Here is a 27119-nt window from a genome sequence, read left to right on the forward strand (position 1 = left end):
GGCAGCCAAGAGATGGAAGCAACTCCATGGCCCATTGACGGATGGAGAAACAAAATATGTGACATATCCATACAACGGACTATTATCCGGCCTCGAAAAGGAAGGAAATTCTGGCACATGCTACAACATGGACGAACCTTGAAGACATTACGCTGAGTGAATAAGTCTGTATGGTTTCGCTTGTATGAGGTAACAAATTCATGAAGACAGAAAGTAGAATGCTGGTTGCCGGGGGGCTGGGGAGATGAGGGAATAGGAAGTTATTGTGTAATGGGCGTGACTTTCAGTTTCATAAGATGAAAAAAGTCCTGGAGATGAGCAGTGCTGATGGTTGCATCACAGTGTGCGTGGGCTTTATGCCACTGAACTCTACACTAAAAATGGGGAGGAGCGCCTGGGTGGCTCCATCGGTTGGGCATCTGTCTTCGGCTCAGGTCGTGATCTTGCGGTTCCTGAGTTCGAGCCCTGTGTCGGGCTCTGTGCTGACAGCTCAGAGCCTGGAGCCTGCTTCGCATTCTGTGTCTCCCCCTCTCTCCACCCCTCCCCCACTCTCACACACACACACACACACACACACTCTCTCTCTCTCTCTCTCTCTCTCTCTCTCTCTCTCAAAAATAAATAAACACAAAAAATTAAAAATTAAACAGTGGTGAAAACATGTCCACATGGGTGGCTCAGTTGAGTGACCAACTCTTGATTTGGACTCAGGTCATGATCTCAAGGTTTGTGAATTTGAGCCCCACATTGGGCGCCACACTGATGGTGCAGAGCCTGCTTGGGTTTCTCTCTCTCTCTCTCTCTCTCTCTCTCTCTCTCTCCCTCTCTCTGCTCCTCCCCCACTTGTGTGCGTTCTCTCTCTCCCTCTCTCTCAAAATAAATAAACTTTAAAAAATGGTGAAAATATAAATTTTATGTCATGTATATTTTACCACAATTTTTTTTTAAAGAATAAAATGCTCGAACCAGTGCCTAGTACAAAATACACATTCCAGAGCAGACACTAGACCCTTTCAGGTCCAAACTCTTTGCATAACGATACAAGCATCCCTTGCCTTTTCCACTGGGGTGATGTTTCACAGATGATGCAGCCACTGGTGCCTCCATACTAATTGGAGCTCCAAACTGTCCTAGAAATAATCATATTCTTTGCTGCCATGCCCTCGCAGGAAAACACTGCCAATATCACTCAAGAAAGCAATAAAATTATCTTATTGATGAAACAAGAAAACGTATTCAATTCATTCTTTAGTGACCCTGGAATACACACCTTTTTAATATTCCTTGTGATGAAACGGAAAGTATCCTGAAGCACTTCTGCTGTAGACAGAAGCATCGTGGTTGCCTCCAGGAAAAGCATTTGTGCAACTGCTTGAACTGTGAGCTACCCTAGCCACTTTTTTCATGGAACGCTATTTTTACTTGAAAGAAAAATTGACAGGCAAATTATGGTTATGCAGACTTGAATATCTGGCAGGCATTTTCTCAAAACTGAAGAAATGAGCCTGTCATTTCAGGGTAGACTGACAGGGTTTGTGGCTAATGATAAAAATTCAAGCTTTCAAGTGAAAATTAGAATTTTGGAAGACTCGTGTTCACCACTGTAAGCTTGACAGCTTCTCAATACTGAAAGATTTCTCTGATGAGATCAGTAGTGATATTAGTGAATTTGATTTTTTTAGCTAGTGTGTGCCAAAATTTATCAGCATTTGAAAGGTAACTTGGCGAATTAACTTTTTCCCTAATGGCCACTGTTACAAAATCAGGCATGGGTAAAAGATGTATTTAACAGTGCAAAGGAGACCAATGGACATTAATGGAACTGAGTAAGAAAATTTCACTGATGTGATTTCAGATTCTAATAGCAACTGACTGTTGCTGTGTCCGCAATTATTTGAAAAGGCCATTAAAATACCCCTTCTGGGGCGCCTGGGTGGCGCAGTCGGTTAAGCGCCCGGCTTCAGCCAGGTCACGATCTCGCGGTCCGTGAGTTCGAGCCCCGCGTCGGGCTCTGGGCTGATGGCTCAGAGCCTGGAGCCTGTTTCCGATTCTGTGTCTCCCTCTCTCTCTGCCCCTCCCCCGTTCATGCTCTGTCTCTGTCCCAAAAATAAATAAAAAAAAAACGTGGAAAAAAAAATTAAAAAAAAAAAAATACCCCTTCTTTTCTAACTACGTATCAGCATAAGCCTCCATTTTCTTTGTCAGCTTCAAACAAAACAGCATATTGTGCTTGATCGAATGCAGAAACAGATAGGAGAATCCAGCTGTCTTTTGTTAAGCCAGGCATTAAGAAACTTGTAAATCTGTGAAACAATGCCACTCTTCACCCTCGTTTTTTTCTTTAGGAAAAGATATTTTTCATAAAGATGTTTAAACGTAGGAAGGTTGTTATTTTAAATTAATTACATGAACATTTTTAAGAGTTTGTTTTAATTTATAACACTGTAAAGGCCAATATAAACCACATAAGGAAAAGTTCTGTGGCGTCCTCAATAATTTTTAGGCGTGAAACAGTGTCTGGAGACCCACAAATTGGAGAGTCAGAGCTGTAGCGTTAGCACTTAGAACCATTATTCTGCACCAACCCATATCAGACAGCAGGGGGCAGCAGAGGCGGTCAAATAAAGTTCTCCCCTTTGCTTCGCTTTAAAGGTATTAGGCACCTATTGGGTGTGACCCGCGCCCCCGTGCTGCAGAAGACAGGAAAGAAATCCAACAAGGAGTTCATGGTCCCGGGGGGGGGCGGGGGGGGGAATGCAATTGACAATGGTGGGTCCAAGATTCCCCCTCTTACGAACATCAGGAAGTGCCGGTAAGCTGATAATGATCGCTGTTATTCCCACTGACCGGACCGGTAGCAAGGCTTGGTGGAGGAGAGGGAGTCCCAGGATCGGGGGTCAGGGAGGATCCTGAAGCTGCCCATCCTTTCAAGACTGGAGCCAAGGATCCAGCAGAATGAGAAGCAGGCCAGGTATAAATTCTTATTTACTTGATACAGACGTTCCCTGAAGCCATCCCCAATCCCTCCACCATATGAAAGGAGCCAACACAGATTTATGGCTCTCACCTTGGTCTCCCTTCCACTTTCCACGGCCACGCCTCCAAGCTTCCTGCCTTGAGGCCTGCTCCACTTGGCCCTCTTCTTGGAGGGCAGACACCTTGGCTCCTGCTTCACTGAGGCCTTCAGGCCTGATCTTCCTCACCTGCCCCTGTCCCCACTCCGGTCCCCTCACCACCCGGAAGCCGGAAGTGCTGCCTCTCCTCAGTCTCTGGTCGGCACCTTGTCTCTCCAGCCCACTGATTGGCTACCTCCTCTCCTGCCCAGGGCTGTAGGCTTTACGTTCCCCTCCAAAAACAAAAACCCAAAGCCTCCAACTCTGCCTCCTCCCCCAGCTGCCACTCAAGCGTGCACCCTTTGCCATCGACCTGGGAAAGGCTACCCACAAAGTCTCCACATGCACGCACCCCTGTTCCTGCCTCCACCTCTCCCGAGAACCACCCTCAGAACCCAGATGCTGACCCCAAGCATTCAGTCCCAATGCTCCTGGCCCACCCCCTCTCCCGCTTTATCTCTTTCCTGCTGCATCCCTGTGAACCGCACACTCCCTCCCTGGGAATGGTCCCCTCTCACCCTAAAGACTGTCCCAGGCCCAAACATCTTAGATTCTCTATCTCCCTTACCCCACATAGACACAATCAGTAGCTTGTCTCTTTCCCCCTAAATGTCCTTGACCCCCCACGCCCACCCCTGGAGCCCAGGTTCAGAACCTCACCTTTCCTTGTCCTCTGGATTCTGAAAACAGGCCCGAGCTGCCCTCTCTGCCTCGGTCTTCTCCAAAGACTGACCAGAACAAGCTCTGAAAAGCAGATCTGACATCCTCTCCTGCTTAAACTCTCCCCAGACTCCCCTCTGCTGGCAGCACAGAAACCAAACTCTGTGACAAAGACCTGAGGGACAGGGCCTCCTGCCCACCTCTTCAGGCACAGGCTTTCTCGACCTTCCCGCCTTGGTACCATGGAACCGAGTAGATCTCCCCCGCCACACCATGCTGCCTCAGGTCTGGCTGACCAAGCGCTTTAGTCCTCACCACCTTTGAGGGGCCATTTTCATCTCCATTTTACTCACGAGGAAACTGAGGCAGAGAGAAGGGAGGTGACTAGGCCAGGATGCGCCTCTGGCTCCCCAGCCCAAACATCACGCCCCAAGTGTCCCACATCCTGCTTTGTCTCCAGGTCAGGTAAGTGACTTTGCTGCCTTTCCAACACCCCCATCCACTCCCCACTCAACACACACTCTTACCCCGTCCCACCATCCTTCAGGACCGGCCAGGGTTCAGATTCTCTTCCTGCCCAGATGCCCAGACCCCCCTCGGGGCCCCTCCCTGACCTCCTCTGGCAACAAATCGGGCCATACACTTGCCTTGGGTATGCCGGGGTGTTGGGGGGGGCGGGGATGTGGCCCCAGCCCCTGCAGTCCCACTATGTATTGACTGATGCCACTAGAGGCACCGAGGGCTGGGGAGGGGGAGGGGGAAGGGGCCTGCAGTTCCTGGGTGGGAGGAGGGAGGCTGGATCCCTTCCTCCTTGTTAAAGTTCTGGTGCCTCCAGGTAAAAGTCCAAACTCAAAGCCTTGCCTAATGTGGCCTCTGCCTGCCCCTCCAGCTCCACCTTATTTATCACTCGCAGTGGGCTTACCATGCGCCAACATCACCCCAAACTCTTAGAAAATGGGCTTCATTTAATCCTTATAAATAATACCCCGTGAGATAAGTACTGGTATTATCCACACTTTATAGAGGAGACAGGCACAGGGCCATGACAGAGCTCGTAAAGGCAGAGCCAGTATGCGAACCCAGGCCGTGTGGGTTCAGAGTCTGTGCTCTAGCTGTGCCATTGTGTGTCCTCAAGCTCTCCCTCCCCTCGTCATTGCCCTTCCCTCAAACACACCACAGTTCTCACCTGTCACCTGCCTGTTCCCACTTCTGGGCCTTTGTACTCTGGGTTCCGTCTGCCTAGACTTCTCTCCTTATCTGACAACTTCCACTTAGCCTTAGATAGCCAACTCAAATGTCACCTTTCTGTGAAACTGCCCTTGACCCCGCCCTGCCCCCCCCCCTTGCCAAAGCAGGCACCCTCCTCTGTGTTCACAGAGCACTCTGTACATATAGCCGCTGCACACAGTCCTGGGACTGGAGCGCCTTGATGTCAAGGGCTGTCTCCTCCCCAGTTGTCCCATCCCTGGATGCCCAATGTGTAGTCTAGGACTTCATCCAGCTCAGGAATTATTGGTAAATGTGGGATGGCTAGGGGTACAGACAAGACTCCATCCCTTGCCCTCTAAAAACTGACCCACAAGTAGCCCAAGAGCCAAGGGGATCAGTGTCCCCAGAAGGGCACAAAAAGCTTGCATTGTCAGCTGCTTCGATGGACAATGCTGTGCTTCCCACCGGGGGGGGGGTCGGGCAGGCTTCTCAGAGGGTCCTTGAAGCCACGGGGGTTGCATGCGGGCAGCACGAGTTGGGGACGGATTCCAGGCTGGCAGAGGCAGACAGGTAGGAAAGCAGCACGTACTGTGAGTTCAGTTGAGCCCATCAGCCCCACCAGCAGGAGGTTAGTGCAGAAGCTGCCTCGTTCTCCGTGCTGTCCCCTGCCGGCACCTAGCACAGTGCCTGCACATCATGGGCGCACCCTAATGATTTGTTGGAAGCAGATCTCGCAGGGCGTGCAGTCTTATACAATTTGGAGTTCCTGTTTAAGGAAAAGAATGCAGGGGCACCTAGGTGGCTCAGTCGGTTAAGCGTCCGACTTCGGCTCAGGTCGTGATCTCACGGGTCGTGGGTTCGAGCCCTGCGTCGGGCCCTGTGCTGTCATCCCAGAGCCTGGATCCTGCTTTGGATTCTGTGTCTCCCTCTCTCTGCCCCTCCCCCCTCTCAAAAATAAACATAAAAAAGAAAAAGAAAAAGAATGCAAAATTCCTACTGTACATGGAGGCACAAAAGTGAATATTTGCCACAAGAATAAAAAGGAACCGTGTGACAGAGCTGAAGCTGCAACAGGCCCACTGTTAATCCTCCTCTGGTCATATAAGGAGGATATAAGGAGGATGCCAGGCTCTGGGAGGGTGGGCAGGAGACCGACAAGGTCAGCCTTCTCTGTCAGCCCCAGAGGCCCAGGTTCAGAGCCTTCCCCTGAGCCCTCGGTCACCCTCCCAGGCAAACTGCCATGACCATGAATCTGTCACGCTTTGTGGGCCTCTCTGGTGGCAAAAAGGCCAGATTCTCCCAGGTCAGGAGACTTCCTCCCCGCCCCCCACCGCCCCCCCACCCCAGCCCCGGGGAGGGTAGCCAGAGGGCGAATGTGGGTGTCTGAGAACTATTTGCTGGTCACCTCCTGGTGACCTTGGGCCCTCTTCCCCCAGGCCTCAGAGGTGATGGGGGTCTGTTCTGAAAGCCTCCTTTTCATTCTGGCATTCTGCTCATCTGAACCGCCTAGGAGGCTCTCTCAGCAGGGGCGGCCAGAGAACTGCTCTCTGAGAGCCTCATTCATTGATTGCTCTATGTTGAGGTCTTACAAGGCCCGGCTCTACACTCCGTGGGGTGCTGGTGGGTGGGAGCACACTGCCACAGACATGCTCCCACAGCCCAGTGGGGCCAACTAGACACCAAATACATAATTACAGAGCCTTCAAGCCAAGAGATCTCATACCGAAGGCAGACTTCCTGGGAGAGTCCAGGAAGGCTTCTCAGTGAGGAGACACTTGATTTGCGAGATGGAACATTCATTCAACGGTTACTCACTGAGCACCTGCTATGTGCTGGGCTCTAAAGATATAGCAGTAAAGAGGGCAGATGGGCATTTGCCCCAGAGTTTCTTCTCTTCAGTTCAGCAGGGAAGTAGAAGTCACTCGGGAGAGAAAGGGAACACGGTACCCCAGGCAAGGACAATAGTGAGAGCAACCACAGGGAAGGGACAGACTGTATCCCGCTCACGGATAGAGCTGAGAGAAGTCTGGTACAAGGGGAGAGGAAAGTGATTGGAAGAGGAGGCTGGTGAGGCTGGGAGAGAGCAGTAATGGAGGCCTTGAAACACCAGACTAGATATTTAGGTCCTGATCGTGCTGGCAACGGGGAGCCATATGAAGCTTCCGGGCAGTGGGAGAAGTCAAAGTTTTCTTAGCAAAAGAGCCCCCTCCCAGCCCTCCTGCCACATCCACCAATGCAAGCTTCCTGGAGACAACCTCCAAACTCCCAACCCCTGGGCTTGGCTAAGAGAGGGTGCTCCCCTGGACTTCAGCCTCGAGCTCACCCTCTTCCTTGTTCTTCCAACCAGACCCTAAGGCTGCTGCACTCTCAAGAGGGGATGGGCCAGAGCCTCAGGGTCCAGACCTCATTGAAGACTCCAACCTTCACTGTGCAGGCCCATGGCATTTGCCTCCTGTGGCTTTTAACTGTTTTCGTGCTACCTGGTTTTCCTACAAAGCTCTCTTTCCCCTATCAATACCTGGCTTAAAAACTTCCAGGCCACCCTTCTGACAACCAGTGAGTCCAGGCTGGGGCCTCAGAATAACCCTGCTGGGTTCAGGGTCATGAGCAAGACCCCAACAGAGTTCTTGGTCCTCAGAATAAAGTCTGAACTCCCTCCTGTCTGGCTCTATCATGCTCTTCTCTTCCCATCAGTTCTGCTGTTCCTTCCCTGGGAGCTGTCCAACCACTCTGAACTTGTCTTCAACAAAAGAATGTCCTCCCTAACCTCCACGGTTTTGCCCAGGCTGGCCTCTCTGCCCAGAGCACTGTCCATTCCCTGAGGTTCCCTCCTAATCTAGCTACCCCCTACTTCTGGCCTGAGCCTGCCTTTTACTCCCTCAGGGAAGCCTTGCCTAACCCTCCAGAATAGACCAGGGGTCCCCAGGAGTGTTCTTTCAGACTCCATGCCTTTACATATGCGGTTTCCTCCGCCAGGAATACCCTTCCCTCCATTTTTTGAAGTCTGGTGCCTGCCAGTCCCCGCCAAGTAGCAGCATCTTTATTTCCCTTTTACAGATGAGGAACCAGAGGCTCAGAAAGGTCAAGTAACCTGGTCACAGCCACACAGCTATGCCCTAGAAAGCGATAGTGATGAGTGGATAGAATCCTGTGCCAGCTATATGATCTTGAGAATATCACTTGGCCTCTCTGTGCTTGGGTGTCATCAGGGAAATGGGGCACCTATTGTGTGAGGCTTACTGAAAAGCCTTACTGTGCAGCCGCCATTCCTTTGCTCCCCAGGCCAATTAGTGACTTTTACATGACCCAGCAGCACATCAACACTCATTCATTCATACATCAAAACCCTCTAACGTCTGCCCTGTGCCCTGCCCTGTGCAGTTGGCAGGGGACTCTTGGAAATAATCAGATAATCAGACACAGCTCCCCCGACCCAAGGCGCTGGGGGAGGGGAGGGCAGGGAGCCGAGGGCAGATGCTGCCTTATTCGAGGGGAGGGAGAGAGAGAAAAAGACAGAGAGATTGAGAGAGAAAGAGATTGAGAGAGAGAGGGATTGAGAGAGAAGGAGTGCGTGTGTGTGATCCTCACACACTGCTCTTGATTTAGTGTATCTAAAACTGGCAAGGACGCTCCTCCTCGAAGATGGGCGCTGGGAAGGGGGAAATGTTGAAGGAAGGAAAGAAAGAAGGAAGGGAGGGAGGGAGGATGGAAGGGAGGAAGGAAGGAAGGACGACAGGTAGGTAGGTAGATACGATCTTTATTTTCAAAAACATTTTTCACCGCTTCGTGAAATCTGAATGTTTCACAGCTTCCAACGCTCACCTCCGCGCGCTGAGCCCTTGAACCGGGGAAGGGGGAAGAGTACTGTGGAGGCGGTGTCCCACCACTCCGGAGAGCTCCCCTATCCCTGGGGACTCCGCTATCCCCGAATACCTTACCTCCCCTCCACCCTGCTTCTTTTCCTGCCTCCTGACCCCTCACTCCCCAACACACTCCCCTACGCGCCCCCATCCCACACACAGCAGTCATCACCTCTCCCTCCATCTGGGCCCCCAGGCGACTCTGTACCCGGTTCCACTCTTTAAAACCCCCCACCCCTCCATTGTCCTCTCCCCAGCCGCAAAGTCTCCACTGTCTGCCCCGCCCTCTTCGGGGTAGAGTACACGTTCCGCAGAGCTCCGCTCTTTTCCCATCTTCCCATTGGCTCCCGCTGTCCGACTGCCTGGGGCCGGAGGAGGGTCTCTGGGGCGCGCCCCGCCCCTTGCCGAAGGCCCGGCGGGGGGTGGGGCCTCGCTTGACCCCGCCCCGCTCGGACGGAGCCGCGCCAGCTGGCGCTCTGGCGCTGGGCGGCGCTGCCTCGGCTGGGCTCGGCTCCGGCTCCGGCTCCGGCTCCGGCTGCAGCTCTTGTGGGGGTGGGCGGCGGGGATGACAGCAGCGGGGGTGGCTGCGGCTGCCGCGCAGGGCTGAGCGAGCCGCGAGCGAGCCGGGGGAAGAGGAGGAAGTGGAGCCGCGGCCCCGAGCTCCGGAGTCAGCCGACGCGCAGAGGTCCGCCCCATTTTGCAGAGCGAGCCGAGTCCGGACCTGGGAAGACTTCTCCGCCGGGCTTCGGCCGCCGCGGCTCTGCGCGTCCTCGCCTGCGCCCTGCCCCGCCTGCCCCAGCCCGGGGTTCTGTGCCGGGACGCTCCCAGCCCCGCGATCCGGGGCGTCGCGGCTGGGACGCCCTGAGCTCCCGACCCGATCTAGTGCCCTGGGGCGGGAAGCTCCTGGCCCACCGTACTGGTCTATGGTTGCGGGCTTGTACCCTGCCTTTCTGTAGTGTGTGTCGGAGCCCCCGGACCCGGGTTAAGGCGGGTGCCCACAGCCTCCCGACCGAGTGCAACGGAGCCCAGAAGCCCCCAGACTCTGGCTCCCGAGACCCAAACCTTCAGCTGCCTTCCGCCCGGTGCTTCGGACTTGGGACCGTGCGAACGCCCAGGAAACCCCGGCCCGGGTCCAAGCACCCCGTGAGGGGTCCCAAGCCTGCTGGGCAGTTGGACTGAGCCGGACCGAGCTGGTGCTGCGAGCCGAAGCTGTCACCTTTCTGCCGCCCCAGGCGAGGGCTCAGCGTTTGCCCCGAAGAAGGGATCACAGGCCACCCTACCACCACCACCACCCTTGCCCGGCGGCCGGCGAGAGCCGAGAGCCGAGAGCTGCAGGTGAGAGAGCCCCGGATGCCAGGCAAGGGCGGCCTTCGACCCCTACCGGGCAGCGCGGGGCCAGCTGCGGGCGTGTACCGGGCACTAGCTGGGGCTGGAGCTAGGAGAGGGCGCCTGGAAGGGAGAAAACGGGCACTTATTGAGCGCCCATTGTGTGCGGGTCCGCGCCCCACCCTTGCGCAAATGGTCCCTCATTTAAGGCTCACTACTATTCCATGAGATAAAAGGTGTTGTGCATTGTTATGGGCTCTTACAGATGGGGACGCTGAGGCTCAGCGGGGTTGAGTGACCCTGATTTTTTCACTCTGGGGGATGAGACTGGGTTGGAGGGTTAGGGTGGAGAGGGAAAAAAGTGGAGAACGAAGAAAGGAAGTGGATAGCCACCAGGCAGGAGGTGGCGGGGAGGGGTCAAAGCAGGGCCACTGGGGCATCCAAGAGCTGATCCTGAGGCTGGGGAGGTGGCTTCCTCTGGCCGCCTTCCCTCCCACTCCACGGCCAGGTCACGTCCCAGGAAAGGTGACCCAGAGTTGAGGGTAGAGATGGGAAGCTTCCCAGTTCCAGAGCTTCACTCCCTGTGGACCCCAGACCAGGGAGCAGTGGCCCCTGGCCCCTGTGTGCCAGGCTTTGGGGTCTCTAAGACACCATGGCATCCTGAGATGCTGCTTGCTTGTTGGGAAAACTCACTCTAGAGATCCCCAAGTCAGAGCCCATCAGAGCTGGAAGAGGTGAGGGCTCTCAGCACTCACCAGCTCCCCTCCTTCACATTAGTAATGGGACACAGGAGGCTGGGGGCCTGGGGGGGGGGGTGCCAGTTGTCCTAGGGGCTAAAGTAAGTAAGTGGTTGAGGCAGCAGTACACTTGAGAAAATCTTCCCAAAGATCTTTCAAGGTATTTGCTCCCAGTTAGCATCTTCTGGGTGGGTGGCTGGGGTTTTCTCACCCCTGATGGGAGGTCAGGGTGACCACTTATGAGGCTGCTTTGAGAGTCTGTGTGGTGGTTGCTGGGGCCCAAGACGAGCCAGTAGTCCCATAGCCTTTGGCCCAGACTGAAGGTCTGACCCCAGCTTCTCCTGGGCAAGGGAACCTGCCAGACACCTCTGGCCCAGAAAGGGGGGGGGGGGGGAGGGGAGGGGCTTGCTTAGGGTCTCTAGGCTGGGGCTGCCAGGGCTAGGGACACAGTCCCAGGTGTCTGGATTCCCAGGCAGGGGCTCCTTCTGTTGCCCCCTGGGGCCATGCAGAAAGAGGAGTGTTGTGAAAGATAGCTTGGCGAGAGCTCTGTAGGTTCTTGTTCTGAGTGGGGAGGGGGAGGGGACGTGGCCTTGGTCTGAGCCCTGTGGCCTTGGCTGGGAGTAGTTAACCCCTGCTGTGCCCAGCTTCCTGGTGTCTGGGGAAACCCCCTTGGAAAGCCCCTGGGAGGTGGAGGAGGGTGGAGAGGTCAGATGAAGGCTAGAAGCTCAGTCCCTGGGGGTGGAGGGGTTGGGGGGCACCGAAAGAGAGGGTCACAGAGGGGCTTGGCATCCCCCCCCAACTCCCATCCATGGGGATTCAAATTCTCATTATAATCCCTACATCTAAACAAAGCTCCCCTTTGATGAGATAATTTCACACCTGTGATCTCATTTCATGGTGTGGTGGAAAGAACCTGGATCCTGGAGTGTGAGGCAGGATGGGGGTTGGGGGGCCACCTGGGACCTCTCAGATGCATGCATGTCTCCAAGCCTCACCTGTAAAATGGGGTCAAGGCAGGCTGCGTGTTACCTGCTCAGATAATGGGGCCATCACATCTGGCAAACTGTCAAGTGCTAAAGAGATTTTTGTGTTTGCCAGGACTGGGCTTGTTACTAATGGCTGCCATGTGGGGGAAACGGAGGCCCAGAGAGATGAAGCCACATGCTTGCCCAGGGCCTTGGAGTTTAATTCAGGAACTGAGCGTCAATTCATACCAGGTGCTCTGGAAGTTACCCAGTGGGACGACTAGCTCCCAGTTGGGTGGGCTAAACAGCGCAGGCAGACAGCGCTAAGTCAGACCAGGTGGACTGAATCTGCTCTGCTTCCCGCTGGGCACTTTACTCTGGACCACATGCACTTTACTCAAGAGCACTGGCTTCCCTGTAAATTGGAATTTCGCTTTTACAAGGTTGTTGTGAGAATTAAATAAGATGCAAATATATAGTGCTTGGCCAGATATCTATTTCCTTCTCTATAAAGAAAGGAAGCTTGAATTTTGACCAGGAAAATTCTCAGATCTGCCTTAGATTAGAAGGTAGGCTACTGTTGCAGGCTCACAGACTGGGGTTTGCTCAGCTGGGACTCCTGTATGGGTCATGCTCCCCTGGCTGCTTCCCTGTTCCACAGCCCTCCGGAATCTGCTTCAAGACCCTGGCTAGGGGCTCCGGATTCTGACCTCCCACCCCCACCCCAGGGCTGTTGGCTTCTGGGGTTGGGAGGAGCTGGTGTTCATTCCCTCTGGCCCCTTGTCTGGCCTTCCTAGGCACAAAGGTGCAGTGAATAATTTATGGCTCCCCTCATGAAATGGGAGGCAGGTTCAGGGAAATTGCCCTGTGCTCAGCTGAACTTCTGAATCCTACCAGAGCAGGTGGGTGGTTCCTATCAGTGCTATTAGACATCTTGGATATGGAGGGAGGGGACAGCACAGGAAGAAAGTGACCTATCATCAACCATGGCTCTTTTCCTGTTGGGGGTGGGAGCAAGATAGACCTGCAGGAAACAATGAAAAGCAAGCTAGGTGTGCTAGGATCCAGTCGTGGGCCTCTGATTCCAAATGAGTGCTAGGGGCTGGCAGGGAGAGGCTTTGAGGCTGGAGTAACCCAGAAGGCTTCAGAAGGCTCTGTGGGCTGGGACAAGAGGCAGTTTGCTATAGTGAGTAGGGGTCTTGACATCAGTTCAAAATTGAATCCTGGCTGTGCCACTTACTGTGAGATAGCGAGTGAGACACCATCCTGCCAGGCTTCTGTTTCATCCTCTGTAAAATCAGAGACCAGAGACGTTATGGGTGACTGTGAGGTGATATATGTAAAGCACATGGTATGATGGGTACTTGGTAGAAGGGTGCTTCCTTGTGAACTTGAAGCATGGGGTGGGCTAGTAGCAGGGCGGATGGGATGGCGTAGAAGGCAGAGAGGTGGGGAGAACTCTGGAGTAGTAATACTGGGGTTTGTGGGGTCAGTGAGGCATGTGGGGAAAAAAGGGATGGGTGGCCAGATGGTAGAAGGCCTTGAATGCCCGACAAACTTCACACTTCAGAAAGCATATGGAGTCCTCACTGAGAACCCTCTGTGGCTCTTTCTTGACTGTAAAAGGAAGACCAGGCCCCTTTGTTGTGCATTCAAGGCCTTGCCCACCGCAGCCACTGCACAGACCTCTGGCTTGTTGTTTCTCCCAGTCTCCCGAACCTGTCACGTGCTGCCCTCTGCTTATGGGGTTCCTCTCAGCATCCCTACCATCCCTGCTTCTCTGCTCACCTCCCCATTTGTGTAGGCCTAACTCAGGTCATAAATTCCCCCCAGAAACATTCCTGGATTACCTAACCCTCCGGTCACATCTCCTCTGAATTTGTAACGCTTCACAGTAATAGTAAGAAATAATACCTACCGCTGCATCACATTCTACAGTCAGTGAAATGTGCCTGCATACTCATTTAATAACGCTATGCTGGTGATATTAACAGTAGCTAATGCCCTTGAGTACTTCTGAACCGCTGTGCCAAGTACTTTGTAGATACTCTCATTCACAACTCTGGGAAGTAGCTCCTGTTATCACCCAGAAACTGGGGCTCAGAGAGGTACGTCGTCGTCTTGTTCAAGGTCACAGAGCTAGACAGTGGGGAGTGAGGAATCAAGCTCCTATCAGTGGCTGAACAGGCCGCCTGTCTCCTCCACTCTACCTGAGTACCTGGAGAGCATACTTTGCATATAAAAAGCCTAGAAAGAAACTTTCTTCTCAAAGCTAAGGAAGGGCCAGGTATCCAGACCCTGGCTATGTGGACTTGAGGTGAATCAGCCCCCCTCGGTGGTCCTGTTTTGCCGTGTCTGTGGTGAGTGGGGTGGTGTCCGAGCCCCCGGAGCCGCAGCCTTCTGCAGTGTCCTCTGTGACTCTAGAAGGTGGAGGAGGAGACCACAGTAATCAGGGCCAGAGGATGTGGTATGACGGGCAGCTGTGATTTTTGGCCTGGCCACCGTCTGGGCCAGCAGGCTCTGTAGTTAGCTGCTGCCTCCACTGAAGGGGGTGGCGGCCTGAGCTGCTGGCAGCATGGTCATTAGCTGGGCAGAGAAGACCCTGTGATTGGGAGCCGACCGGGCCAGGCCAGGTTGGCAGGGCTGGGGCCCGGCTGGCCCAGCCACAGTGGGGTCATTGGCAGGGCACCTCCTTCTGTCCTTCCTTCGCAGCCTCCCAGGTGGTGGCAAGTCCTCACTGGGCACCAGAACTTTGTAGGCCGAGGCCGGCCCTTCTTCCTGTTGTGGTGGTCATGGGGGTAGAGCAGCGAGGATTCTAGCCACGCCTGAAGATGCCTCCTCCTAGAAGCTTCCACGACTCCTCCCAAGCAGGCAGAATCTAAGCCTCCTTCTGGGCAGATCCGCACGCTCACTCGCTGACTGTGGTCTGTGGAGAGGGGTTGTGTGGGCCTGCTTCCCTCACCAGCCTGTCAGAACTAGATTCTTGGCCACCCCGGTCCTCCCCTCCTGACTGAGTGCCTGGCACAAAGCAGCATTCCCCTGGTTGGCAGTTCAAGCTGCCCCTTGGGCAAGCCGCTCAACCTTTGTACCTCTGCGTCCTTCCCTGTAACGTGGGGCTGATAATAATAGTGTTGTGGGGGTTCAGTGAGATGAGAGGGGTGAGGTGCCCAGCCAGACCCGGCACACAGGCAGGTACTCTGTCCGCCTGAGACCAGTTGCCTGTCCCCTCGGCAGCCCCGTGAGAGAGTGGCTCGGGAAGAAGCTGATTAAAGGGTCCAGCCAGTGGTGCCAGGCAGGAGGGTGTGCCAGGTGGCAGGGGGACTTGCCGGAGGAGGACGCTTTGCTGCCTGAGGAGGACTCTGTCAGAGAGCTGAGATTCCCATGCCTTCCCAGGGAGCAGGCAGCTGTCAGACACGGAAGGCTCGGAGCTAAGTTCCGGGCACGGGGCAGCACCAGGGTATCTGGGGACCTGATTCTTCTCAGGCTTCAGCAGCAGGAATGGCCCAATTGAGAGGGGCCGTCTGAGTTCAGGTAGGAGATGCCTGGCAGAGAGTGAGTCCTTCTTAAAGGGAAGCAGTGTTCATTTGGTCTCTCTGTTTTCCTGTCTCTCTGTCTGGTTGTCCATGTGTATGTTTCTCTCTCAATCTCATACAGACACATGCGAAATGTAGTTTGAGGGGCGCCGGGTGGCTCAGTTGGTTGAGCGCCCAACTGTTAATTTTGGCTCAGGTCATGATCTCATGGTTCGTCAGGTCGCGTCCCAAGTTGGGCTCTGCACTGACAGTGTGGAGCCTGCTCAGGATTCATTCTCTCTCTCTCTCTCTCTCTCTCTCTCTCCCTCTCTCTCTCCCCCCCACTTTCCCCTCTCCATCTCTCCCCCTCCCTCTCTCCATCTCTCTCCCTCCCTCCCTCTCTCTGCCTCCCTCTCTCCCTCTGTCTCCCTCCCTCCCTCTCTCTCTCCCTCCCCCCTCCCTCCCCCTTCACCCTCTCCCATTCTCTCACTCTCAAAATAAATAAATATTTTCAAACAAATAAACAAAAAAACCCAAAATGTAGTTTGGAGATTTTGGTCTATGGCGGGGGGGGGGGGGGGGGGGGGGGCGGGGAACAGACATTAAACAAGTAAGCACACAGATACAAAACTTCCAAATTGTGAAGAGTGAGCTCCTGGGGTGGGGCCAGTCCCATCAACGTTTAGGGATGGTGATATAGAGTCATGCTGAGACCACAGCCGAGTGCACATACTTATTAGACATGTGACTTGGGCAAGTGATTTAATCTCTCTGGGCCACAGTTTCCCCGTCTATAAAATGGTGACAATTATAGCATCTGGTGCATAAGGTTGTAGTGAGGAGTAAATGAATTATACATGCAAAGCACTCAGAAAATACCTAGCACACAATAAGCACACAATGCACGCCAGCTGTCATTAGCTCTGTCTCCAGCACCTAGCACGGAGTTTGGCAGAGATCCGGTGCTCAGGAAGGGCCTATGGAATGAGTCCCAGGCTAAGGGCAGCTGCTCTGTGTAATGAATGGATGGCCTAGTAGGGAGGGGAGGGTTCAGAAGCAGCGACAACACCGCATGTGACAGAATGTGGCAGGGAAGGCGGGGCGGGGGGGGGGGGGGTGTGTTGCGGCTGGGGTTGTCCAGTGCTGGGTGAGGAGGGTGTCGGGAAAGGCTTCCTGCAGGTGGTGTTCCCAGAGCTGAGTGTGAAGGTATCGTTTAACACACACATGTGCGTCTGCTGGACCCCACAGGTTTCCCTCTCCCCCCCCAACCCCAACCACACGCTGTCTCACCATCTGTGACATTGTGCTGTGAGGGCACGAGGGAGGCAGGTAGGGAGGAAATGTGGGTTGAGGTCTGAGAGTCTCAGCCCTTCCCAGGCCTGGGACCAAATCTCCTAGAGAAAAGAACAACCAGGCCTTGCTCGCACCCAGTAGAGGTGTCTTCCAGCATTGATCCCGTAGCTTTTAGGTTTTTAAATAAGTGGACTCGGTTAAAAAAAAAAAAAATGCTGTGAAGAATTTGTCTCATCCTCGCACCCAAGAGGCTCCAAGAGAAAGTTTTCTTCCACTGACAAGAGCCAGGATCCCCAAGTATCTTGAAGGAGTTTGCCTCTGAGACACCCTGAAGTCAGAGATCCCTTGCTGCCTGCACTTGTGGTTGGCTGTGGGGCCTTGGGGACGTGACCTCATCCGTTGTGTTTTGCCCATTTTTGTGTCCCTCTTGTAAAATAGGCTCAGAGTAATAAACCTTCCTCCAAGAGGCGGGTAGGGAGCCTTTAGGGTAGAAGATGCTCTAGTGGGCACATCTGGGCCCATGACTCTCAAATTTTTCTGCACACTAGAATCGTTAGGGAACTTTTTTTTTTTTAATTTTTTTTTTTTTTAACATTTATTTATTTTTGAGACAGAGACAGAGCATGAATGGGGGAGGGTCAGAGAGAGAGGGAGACATAGAATTCGAAGCAGGCTCCAGGCTCTAAGCTGTCAGCACAGAGCCCGATGCGGGGCTCGAACTCACGGACCGCGAGATCATGACCTGAGCCAAAGTCGGACGCTCAACCGACTGAGCCACCCAGGTGCCCCAAGAATTGTTAGGGAACTTTTAATAGTCCTGCCTGGGCCGACAACCAAGGCCTCAGCAGTTTTTAAAGCTTCCTAGGTGATGTCAGCTCCCCAGGATTGACAACCACCCACCACCCTCTGTGGGATGCATCTTCAGTATCCTCAGGATGATACCTGCACAGCCCCATGATAAGGAGCGCATTGCTTCCGGGCTGCTCCCTCCTTTGGGGTACCGCTCTTCCTGGGACCTCCCTGCCTGGAGAAACAGGGGAGTGGAAAGACTTTGCAGTCTGAGAAGCCTGGGTTCCAACCCTCCTCTGCTGCCTAGCTGGGTGTCTTCTCTGAGCCTCGGTGTCCTCATTTGAAAATAGGAATAGCAATCATCTTTCTCTGAAATGGCTGTGGAGACCACACGAGGCCATGCACAGAAAGCGTCAGCACTGGTGCAGCAGAAGGTCACAGACAGTGGCAGAGCAGGGCTACACCTAGACTCTGGACTCCCTCCGCTCCCCTCCGGGGGTGCTCTTTCCTACTGCTGCCACCACGGAGACCGGGTCTCTTAGATGGAGGCTGGTATGGGGAGGGATCAACACCCTGTCTTGGAGCCCTTTCCTGCCCCCCTTCTGTAAGAGATAAGATAAGGCAGCAGGCATTTTGTTTTGCTGGGATTTGTTTTAATGGCCAAAGCATCGGGCCCTCCTTCACAATGAAGCTTTGTCTGAATCTGCTTGTTTTTCCAACCTGGACACCCGTTGGCACCGCCCGCTTGGGGCCCCGTCCCACCTGGGAGAACAGAAGAATGTGAGATTTTTTTTTTTTCCCTTCCATCTAGGGGAGGGTATGGGGGAGACACTGAAGGCCTCTGTCTGGCCCTCACCAATAACTGACCCCATTTAAGTCAGCTGCCTCTGTTGGAAGCCAGTTCAATGAAATTATTTCAAGGCAGTTACCAGCATGGGTTTTGCCGGCGGAAAAGCTTGCATTTGAGTCCTGTCTTTGTCACTCCCCAGCAGTATGACCCTGGGTGAGTCATTTCAGCTTTTTGAGCCCCAGTTTTCTCTTCTGTAAAATGCATGAATAGGATGCACTTCATGGGCTGTTGTGAGAAGTAAATGAAGTGCTTAGTGTATAAAGCTTAGTGCCTGCTGTATACACTCAGGAACCGTCGTCGATTGTCCTCCATAAGAGCCGAACTCTGCCTCCTGCTCCTTCCTTCCCTGGTCTGGTCCTGCCCTGGCCTCCAGCCTGCTCCGTGTGCTGGGCCAGGCCCAGGCCGAGACAACGAGGCCTGTGTATATAGTAACAGTAACGGCACCCCCGTAAACTGCTCTGCTTTAATCATTTGTTCCATGGTTATTTAGAAGAGATTCCGAGGGCTGTTTGGGGAGAAGGCTGCAGAAAGGGGGTCATTGGTGATGGTAGTGCTTGATCTCCCCTGCTCTGGCCCAGCCAGAGAGAGTGTATCAGCCCAAGATGAACTGCTCCGGCAATAAATAGGGGTGTGGCAAACCAACAAAGGAGTGTGCAGCACCCAGAGCTCACAGCCCCTGGGAGCCATTCAGGGCTGAAGGGGGCTGAAGTTGCAAGGGGAGGAAGTGGTCAGTGATATGGACCAGGGCCATGGCCTGCAGTAAAGGGAACCGGTCAGCTCAGGAGACCCAGGGGGGAGAAACCTCAACTATCTCTCTTCCTTCCTCCAGTCTCCCACTGGGGCTTCCCACTGGGTGAACCTACCCAGAATCCCGTGGCACGGAGCCCAAGGCAGTCCACTAAGATCAGCCTTCCGGGCCCCCAGCAGGGCGGGGAGTGGACCCAGAGTGGCAAACAGGACGTATTCCTCACTCCATCGATCAACAGCCGTGGAGTCTGGTAGCCACCCGCCTTAGGATTCAGTTGAAGGATCATCTCTTGTTACTTGGGCATATCCCTTATGAAGGGGGTGTTGGCCCCTACACCGGAGACAAACCAAAGCATTCCAGTGCCTTAGTACCCCTTGGAGATTGGTGCCCAGGCCCCTGCCCACTGAGCCTGCCACTGTGTCCAGTTCCATCCCCACGGGTCCTGAGAGGACCTGGCTCTGAGTTTTCTCCAGCCCTATCACCTGAACGACCTGTGTCTCTGTCCCTCTTTGTCAGGCAGTGTGGGGTAGTGGTTAGAACACAGGCTCCAAAACCAGACTTTCTCCTAAAATCCTGACTCTGCCATAGAGGCGGGGGAACTAGACAATGTGCCCCTAGTCTCTTGGGCCTTGATTTCCTCATCTATGAAATGGGGATAACAGAGAGTACTCAGAGGGTTGTAGCGATGAGCAAATGAGCGAACAAATGTGAAGTACCAGGGATAGTCCCTGGTGAGCAGGGAGCAGCCAGCAAATGACAGCCTTTACCGTGATCACAAATAATATAGTGGGAGCCCAGAACTCACAGTGTGGCTGGACCATCAGTATGGGGCAGGGACTGTCACCACCCTCAGTCTAGACTCTGTTCCAGTGACAAGGTTATAATAGTGTCGTGCAGCCTTGCCACACTGCGGACCCTCACCTGTCAGCCATCTGCCCCTCCCCCCGCCCCAGTCCTCTGCTGCAAACCATGTCCTGGGAGAAATGGCTTCTTGTTCTGTCAAGCCTCAGTTTCCCCATCTGTGGACTGGGGTAAGTACTCACAGGGCTGGGGCCGTGACATGCAAAGTGTTGAGTGTGGCTGGAGGAGTCAGGCTTCTCCTCCACCCTGTTGCCGCAGAGAAGTCAGGGACCCAAGAGGCCTGCCTTGGTCCACATCTCATCCCCCAAATCAGGCTGTGGGTAGCTTCCAGAGTGGCCTTGCCAGGGAGAGCCTAATCTGTGGAGTGAGGCAAAGGTTATGGGTAGGTTGGTGTCAGGTGAGCTCAGGTGGCTCTGGGGTAGCCACTTTACATGCTGTCCTTAGAGCTGGGTGGCCAACAGTGGCTCTGACATCAGCCTTTAATACCCAGAATGAGCCACACCACCCGGAGCTCAGGCGGCTCTAGAGAGCCTATGTAGACCAGGTGAGAGGAGTGTGGGGCCAGGCAGGCCTGGGACAGATGATGCAGGGGGTGCTGGGCCAACACTACAAGGCCCTGTGAAGGGGTGCCTGGGTGTGGGATCTGGGGAGAGCGTGAGGTTCCTGCCAAGCAGGGCGCTGGAGGCATGGGCAGATGGAAAATCTGTCGGGGTCCATTGCATGGAAAGCACCCATGAGGCCCCAGCGATGGTGTCTTGGGGGCAGCTGGGCAGACCTAGAACGCAGAGCCCTTTCTTTGCAGCTGGCCGCCTCTGAGCACTCCCTCGTCTCCTTGACGGGAATGCTGTGCATCACCCATAACACACCCCTGGGCGTCTGAGGAGGCTCGGGCATAGAGGCCCAAGGTGGGTGTGGCAATGAGGGGAGGTGTGCAGGTTTCCAAGTCAGTCCTGGCTTTGAAGCCCAGCTCTGCCTCTCTTGACCAGAACTTTGAAGACACTGGGCAGGTCACTTAACCTCTCTGAGCCTCAGTTGCTCACCTGTAAAATGAGGGCCGTAGCACTTCCCTTCCAGATCTGTTTCGAAGCGAAAATGACCTAACGGACGAGATTGCATCTTCTACTTTAGAGGAGACTCCAGAGTCATCCTCATCCTGCTGTCTTTGTCCCTTTTTAATGCTGCCTCAGGAAGTTCTTTCTTGTGTTCAACTGAGATCCATTGTGCTGTAACTAGAACCTCCTCCCTGTTGAGGGCTCTGCAGAGGCCCGAGTCCGTGCTCTATACAAATGTGCCCCGTCAGTACCTGCACTGAGGCTGCGTGTTGGTGTTCACCCTGTGGCTTGGGGGCCGAGCTGTCAATGGCCAGTGCCTCCTGACCACCGTGCAGTGGGGGTGGGTGCATCATCCTGACTGTTCACACTACTCTTCCTTTCTGTGCTCAATCCATGTTCCCAAAGGGATGACTCTGGGGCAGTGGAGAGAGCCCTGAGCTGGGCCTAGAAGGCCTGGGTCCTGGTACCCACTTGGCCCGTCTTGCTGTGTGGCCTGAAGCCAGTTAGCAGCCTCTCTGGGCCACAGTGAGGATGTCTCTGCCTGGGGCTCAGCTCTCTCCGGTGAAGATGTATGCGGTTCTGCCTAAAGACCATTTTCCTCCCTCTCCCCGACCTGGGCCCCAGCCAACCTGGGAAGCCAGCAGATTAGGGTCCTGCTGGTGGCCGGTGGTGGTAAGAGCCGAGTCCACTCTCCGACCAGGGCTCCCAAGGGCAGGCAGTGATTTCAAGGTTAGATGGGGGATTTTTGGTGGATGGGGTAAGTACCCTCCTCTGCGGGGATTCTGAGAGCCTGAATCTCTTCCTACCCACCCCGCTGCACTCACCCAGCTAAAGGTCAGTCACGTTTCTTGAGTCCCACCTTGGAGAATATCTTTTCCCACATGAAGTCTGCTTTAATCCCTCATGGTGTGGGGGGAACCCGAGGCTCAGAGAGATGAGGAGACTGGCCCCGAGGCCCCACAGCCTGTCCCCGGGGAGTGGTGAAGGAGCCTGGAGCTCCTGATTCTGCGGGGGGGCCCCCCGTGGCAGAATGTGCCCTCTAGGTCCTCGGCAGGGTGGAGCGCAGGGGAGCCAGGTGGTCTGAGCAAGGCTGTTTGTAGCCTGGGATGGGGCTCTGGGAAGAAGTTGGCCAAGGAACGGAGGAGGCAGAGGGGTTAGGAGCCCGGGAGCCCTGAGTTCTGAATGCCCCTGTGAACTTCAGCGTTTGGTTTCACAGAGGAATCAAGACTCATTTCTTGTTGGCTTTGGACACCTAATAGTTTACCTTTATAAAGCACTTTGATATCCACAATGTCACTGAATCCTCACGGCAATCAGTGAGAGGCAGCGTGGGACTCGTCTGGGAGGGCAGGAGAGGGTGAGCTCTGGAATCTGACAAACCCAGGTTTAAATTCCAGCTCCCACCAACTCTCTGCCTTCGAGCAAGTGAGTAACCAGCTGAGCCTCAGTTTGCTTATCTGTGGAAGGGACAGTCATTCCCCACAACAAATAGCAACGGCTGTCTTGCTGGCTGTGCACACTGGGTGAGATAAAGTCTATGACCACTGGCCCAGTGCCTGGTGCAATATAGTAGTTTTCATGATATTTATTATCAGCCCCACTTTATAGATGGGAAAATGGAGGCTCAGAGAAGGAAGGTGATTTGCCTGAGGTCACACGGTGATCTAGCTCGGTCCTCCAGACTTCCTGTGTGTGGCTTTTTCCTCCAGCACTTCCCTTTCTGTCCTCAAGTGACCCGACACCTCGTTTATCCAGTCTTCAACGTGTGATGCTGTCTGCTGCTGTCTGATGAGGCCCTGAGTATACCCTCCCCCGCCCAAGTGCCTACCAGCACTTGCCTGGCACGCAGCGGGCACTTTAAAAATGTTTGTCCTGTGCATGACTACGTTGATAAGTTTGTATAAAAATGTAAGTGTTTTTCCAGGCAGCCAAGGCTTGTGTGCCTAAAGCTTCCTTCTCCCTCATCCCCTTTAAAAACAACCCTTTCATAGTTTGGGTTGGAAACCTTGTGAAAAGGATTGATCCCTTCCTTTCCCTGCACAATGCCGACATGGTTAACCTCTCCGGGAAGGGCCTTGCGAGCACTCACTGTGGTGCTGGGAGCACTGAACCCTGCTGGCCCTGAGCCGAGTGACCCTGGGCTGCTGCGCCTGCTTGACTGCCGTAGGGTCTGCTTTTGCAGGTTTCTGGCTCTTCTCACCTTGACCTTCATTCTGCTGCCTCCAGCAGTCCACCACCTTTCTTCCCTCGCGTGCCATGTGTCTTTCCTGATTTACTGCTTCTACCAGTTAGGGTGGGGGCTAAGAAATGGGACAACCGAACTTATTGGAATTGGTTTGTTCGTTCATTCATTCAGTCATTCAACAGCCATTGTTGATTCTGGGTCTTGCTAGGGATTCCATCCATCCATCCGTCCGTCCGTCCTGATGGAGGACTTCTGCAGTGGCATGTGATCAGTCAAGACATGACCACACCCTCCTGGCAGTGCACGCAGGGAAATAATGATGTGTACATAGCAAATGCCAGTACAGGACCTACAGTTTATGATCTGCCTCTGAGTGCATTACCACACTGAGTCTTTACAACAGCCCTGAGAATGGCTTTAGCCCGGTTCTGCGGATGATAAAAGCAAAGCTCAGCAAGATGAGGTCTCCTGCCCAGTAGCCAGCAGTGAGCACGGAATTGCAATGGGAACTCAGGTCTCCAGCCTGGCCTGTCACCTGTTCCCTCTCCTCTGTCCTCCATCTGTAAGCTGTATGATGCCCCATTCATTTTCTGTTTCTGTCACAAAAGATCACTGGTGATGGCTTAGGCCAGACCTGTGCCTCTGTACAATGGTCAGCACGAGGAAATGTGGCCTTGGCTGTATGCCAGACACAAACACCCTTTCAGCGCGCATACCTCGGCCTGCAGTGGACCTGCTCACACCATCCAGTCCACACTTCCCAAACTGCTCTGAGGAGCCCTAGTTCCCGGCAAGGGTAAGGGTCCCGGGACGCATGAGCATACAAATTCGAGAAATGCTAGGTCACATAAATCGAAACAGGACTTCTCAGGGCTTTTTTTTTTAACGTTTATTTTTGAGACAGAGAGAGACAGAGCATGAACGGGGGAGGGTCAGAGAGAGAGGGAGACACAGAATCTGAAACAGGCTCCAGGCTCTGAGCGGTCAGCACAGAGCCTGACGCGGGGCTTGAACTCACGGACCATGAGATCGTGACCTGAGCCGAAGTCGGACGCTCAACCGACTGAGCCACCCAGGCGCCCCATCTCAGGGCTTTTAATGTGTTGATGTAAATTAGTCTCCCAACAGGTGGTGCGGTACGCAGCCAGCCTTTCCCAACTCCCAGGCTTGCTTCAGCATGCAACTCCTTTGTCACCAAGCGGGGTCTGGGACTAATAGCCTAGAGAGAACACTTTGGGAAGAGCCAGATCAGCAAACCCGTACTTTCTTATTTTGTACCGGAAGCCTCCAGCTAGAGCTTCTTTCTTGCCCACGGCTGTTTGCATTTTGAAAGAGGATCACAGGGAACATGGTTTAGCCCCAGGACAGAATTGATAATAATGGCGGAGGTTCAGGCAGCGGGAGGAAGTGCAAGGTGGAGATATTTTTATTCGCTCGTCCACCACACGACCATATCTCAGACATCTACTGTGTGCCAGGCACAGAGCCAGCATTTGGAAATGCCAAGATGCGTCTGACTAAGGAACCTTCCATTTCATTTCCCCGTGCCCACGAAGCGTTTTTAAAGAAAGACAAATACAAGCCTTAAAAGGAATAAGTGGTTCTTCTGAACTGTTCAGGGTCTTTGTGGTGGGTGGGTGTGTGAAGTTCATTTCGTCGGGGGCTTTAGTCCCGGGTCCTGAGGGGTGTGAGTGAGCCAGTTCCAGGAACAGTTACCCTGGGCAGAGTGAACAGATGTTGTCAGGGAGGTCAGGAGTGTGGGGAGGCTCAGAGGAGGCAAGGAGGGAGGGAGTGGGCAAGGGCAGCTGGGAGATCTTGAGTGAGGCTCTGCAAAGAAGCACAGAGGTTATAGTGGGAGGTGTGGGGGTGGGCAAGCATCCTGGGAAGACAGGAGCCTGAGCAAAGGTATAAAGGTGGCAACGGGTGGGTTACGTCTTCGGGGTGCTGTAAGGAGCCAGGGTGGTGGGGGAAGAGGGAGGAAAGGCGGTTTGTTGGAGATGGGGCTGGAGAAGCTACCTGAGGCAGATCATGAGGGTCCGAACACCAGCAGGGTATGTCGCATTCATCCCAGCGTGTCTGGCACCCGGCGGTGCCCAGTTTGTGGACTGGCCAGACTCTTCTGCAGAACCTTGAACAAGTGGTTCCCCCTCTCTGGACCTTGAGTGGCTCGTGCTCATGTCAGTCAACGTCACCTAGCACTTCCCCTCCAGCCTTGAAGGACTCTCAGGGATTCTTGATGTGTGTGCAGGGCAAGACCCAGAGCATTTCCCCTCTAGCCTGAGGTCCGCTGGGCTGCCCTAGCTGGGCAGGGGCCAGAGGCTCCCTGGACAGGGGGCAGCCCGTTGGCCGGGGCGGAGGTCACGCTGGCTCTGCTGCTGGAATTCACTCCTCACTGTCTTTCTTCAGCAGTTGGGCACTGGGCTCAGGATGAAGTGCCTCGGTGTCCTCATTGCTTGCTGGCTCTTCTAAGGCTCCAGACTGTAACTGGGGGGTAAGGGGAGTCGAGCCAGCCTATGGTTGCAGGTTGTGTATCTGAAGCTGTTTGGTGCAGGGTAGGAAGTTCTGCTTCTTCCTTCTTTGGGAAAATGGGTAAGTTACTTAACCCCTGAGCCTCAGTTTCCTCATCTGTAAAATGGGAATCATAGTAATTTCCACACTGACCTTTTGTGAAGATTCATTGAGCTGTAGTCTGTGAAAGGTGTAGGAAACTAACTTATCCCACACGTGTGGAAACCAGTATTGTAAATAACGTTTATTTGCCCACTATAATCTCCCAGGCCTCTGGCCCACTCACTCCTTTCCTGGAAGTGCTCCCTGGGCACCGCATACCATTTTCCATGCAGGTTTCTCCTGCTGAGTACATTTTATCCAGGCCAAAGCCATAGGAGCCCATGAATTATGTACAAGGAGCACATGCAGGCCAGGGCTGTGTTTACACTCCAGTGTCTGCGTGCATTCCAATAGGAGGAGAGACAGCACCACCCGTCCTGTCTGCTGGGGGCTGGACCAGATACCGCCCCCTCCCCAGCTGCTTCCCAGACGCCTGCAGGGCGTTGGGTCCTGGTCTCTAGGGAAGGGTGGGGAACACATGTGAGGAACTCCCCCCTCCCCAGCTTACCTGTCCTGTTCACAGGGCTGGGGTCCAACAGGGCCTGCCCACCTACAGGCCTGTGTCCTTGGGTAGCTGGTGGGGAGGGGAGTGGTTGGGGCCCGTGGGCAGAACAAGACAGTCACCCTCCCCCCCCTCCCCCCCTCCCCCCCCCCTCCCCGCCCATCCCCTCCACTTCCCAGTTGGTGCCAGGACGTGTCAGTCGGGACGACTCAGATCTCTGGTGGTGTGGATGCTGCTTTATTTCAGCAGGGCTTAGTTGCTTGCTCTCGGGGGGCCTACACCTTGTCATGCAGAATCCTTGGTCACAGCCACTGTGCCCATGATGAGGCGCAGGGGGACAGGACTGGGCTCTGCCCAGCATCTCTTCTCCCAGAGTTCTGAGGGTCCCTTTCAATGCCCTTGTTCCTGAGAGGCTCCCAGATGGTGTCCCGGCCCCAGCAGGGGGGCTCCCGGCAGACAGCTGGACTCAGCCAGCACCCAGAGGGATCACAGATGCTGGCTCTGCTTGGGCTGGCACGGGGGCAGGGCAGAGGGGGCCGGCAGGGGGAAGGATATCATGGAACGGGAACGTAAACTTAAGCAGTTTATTGAAAGAAGAGCCAGTAAACATAAGCAGCAGTTCTCCCCCATCTTAAAAAGGCCTGACACACCCCGGTTTCTGTCCAGCTCCGTGCGGTGCTCGTGCAACCTTAGATCTGTGACACGGCCTCGTCTGTAAAATGCTGACGACAAGGCCAACCTCACGAGGCTACCGTAAGGTCAGATCAAAACACCCAGCAGGTGGGACATCCAGGAAGGTGCCGGGCACATAGTAGGCCACCGATTTTCAGGGAGGATCTAATTATAG

The 27119-nt window shown here is 54.3% G+C and overlaps 1 protein-coding gene across 7 annotated transcripts in view; it reads left to right on the forward strand.

Annotated features, from left to right (window-relative positions):
- Positions 1-9543: 9543 nt before the first annotated feature.
- Positions 9544-27119, forward strand: part of GDPD5 (glycerophosphodiester phosphodiesterase domain containing 5) — an 87563-nt gene continuing 69987 nt past the window's right edge. For 5 of the 7 annotated variants that reach the window (XM_045483984.1, XM_045483986.1, XM_045483977.1 and 2 more), the window contains exon 1: positions 10066-10177. The gene's annotated coding sequence lies outside the window, so the exon portion shown is untranslated. Of the gene's footprint in view, positions 10178-27119 lie in introns of all 7 variants that reach the window. The other 2 variants (XM_045483983.1, XM_045483978.1) reach the window with 2 other exon arrangements.

The sequence above is a fragment of the Leopardus geoffroyi genome, chromosome D1 (assembly GCF_018350155.1).
Source record: "Leopardus geoffroyi isolate Oge1 chromosome D1, O.geoffroyi_Oge1_pat1.0, whole genome shotgun sequence".
NCBI classification, from domain to species: domain Eukaryota; kingdom Metazoa; phylum Chordata; class Mammalia; order Carnivora; family Felidae; genus Leopardus; species Leopardus geoffroyi.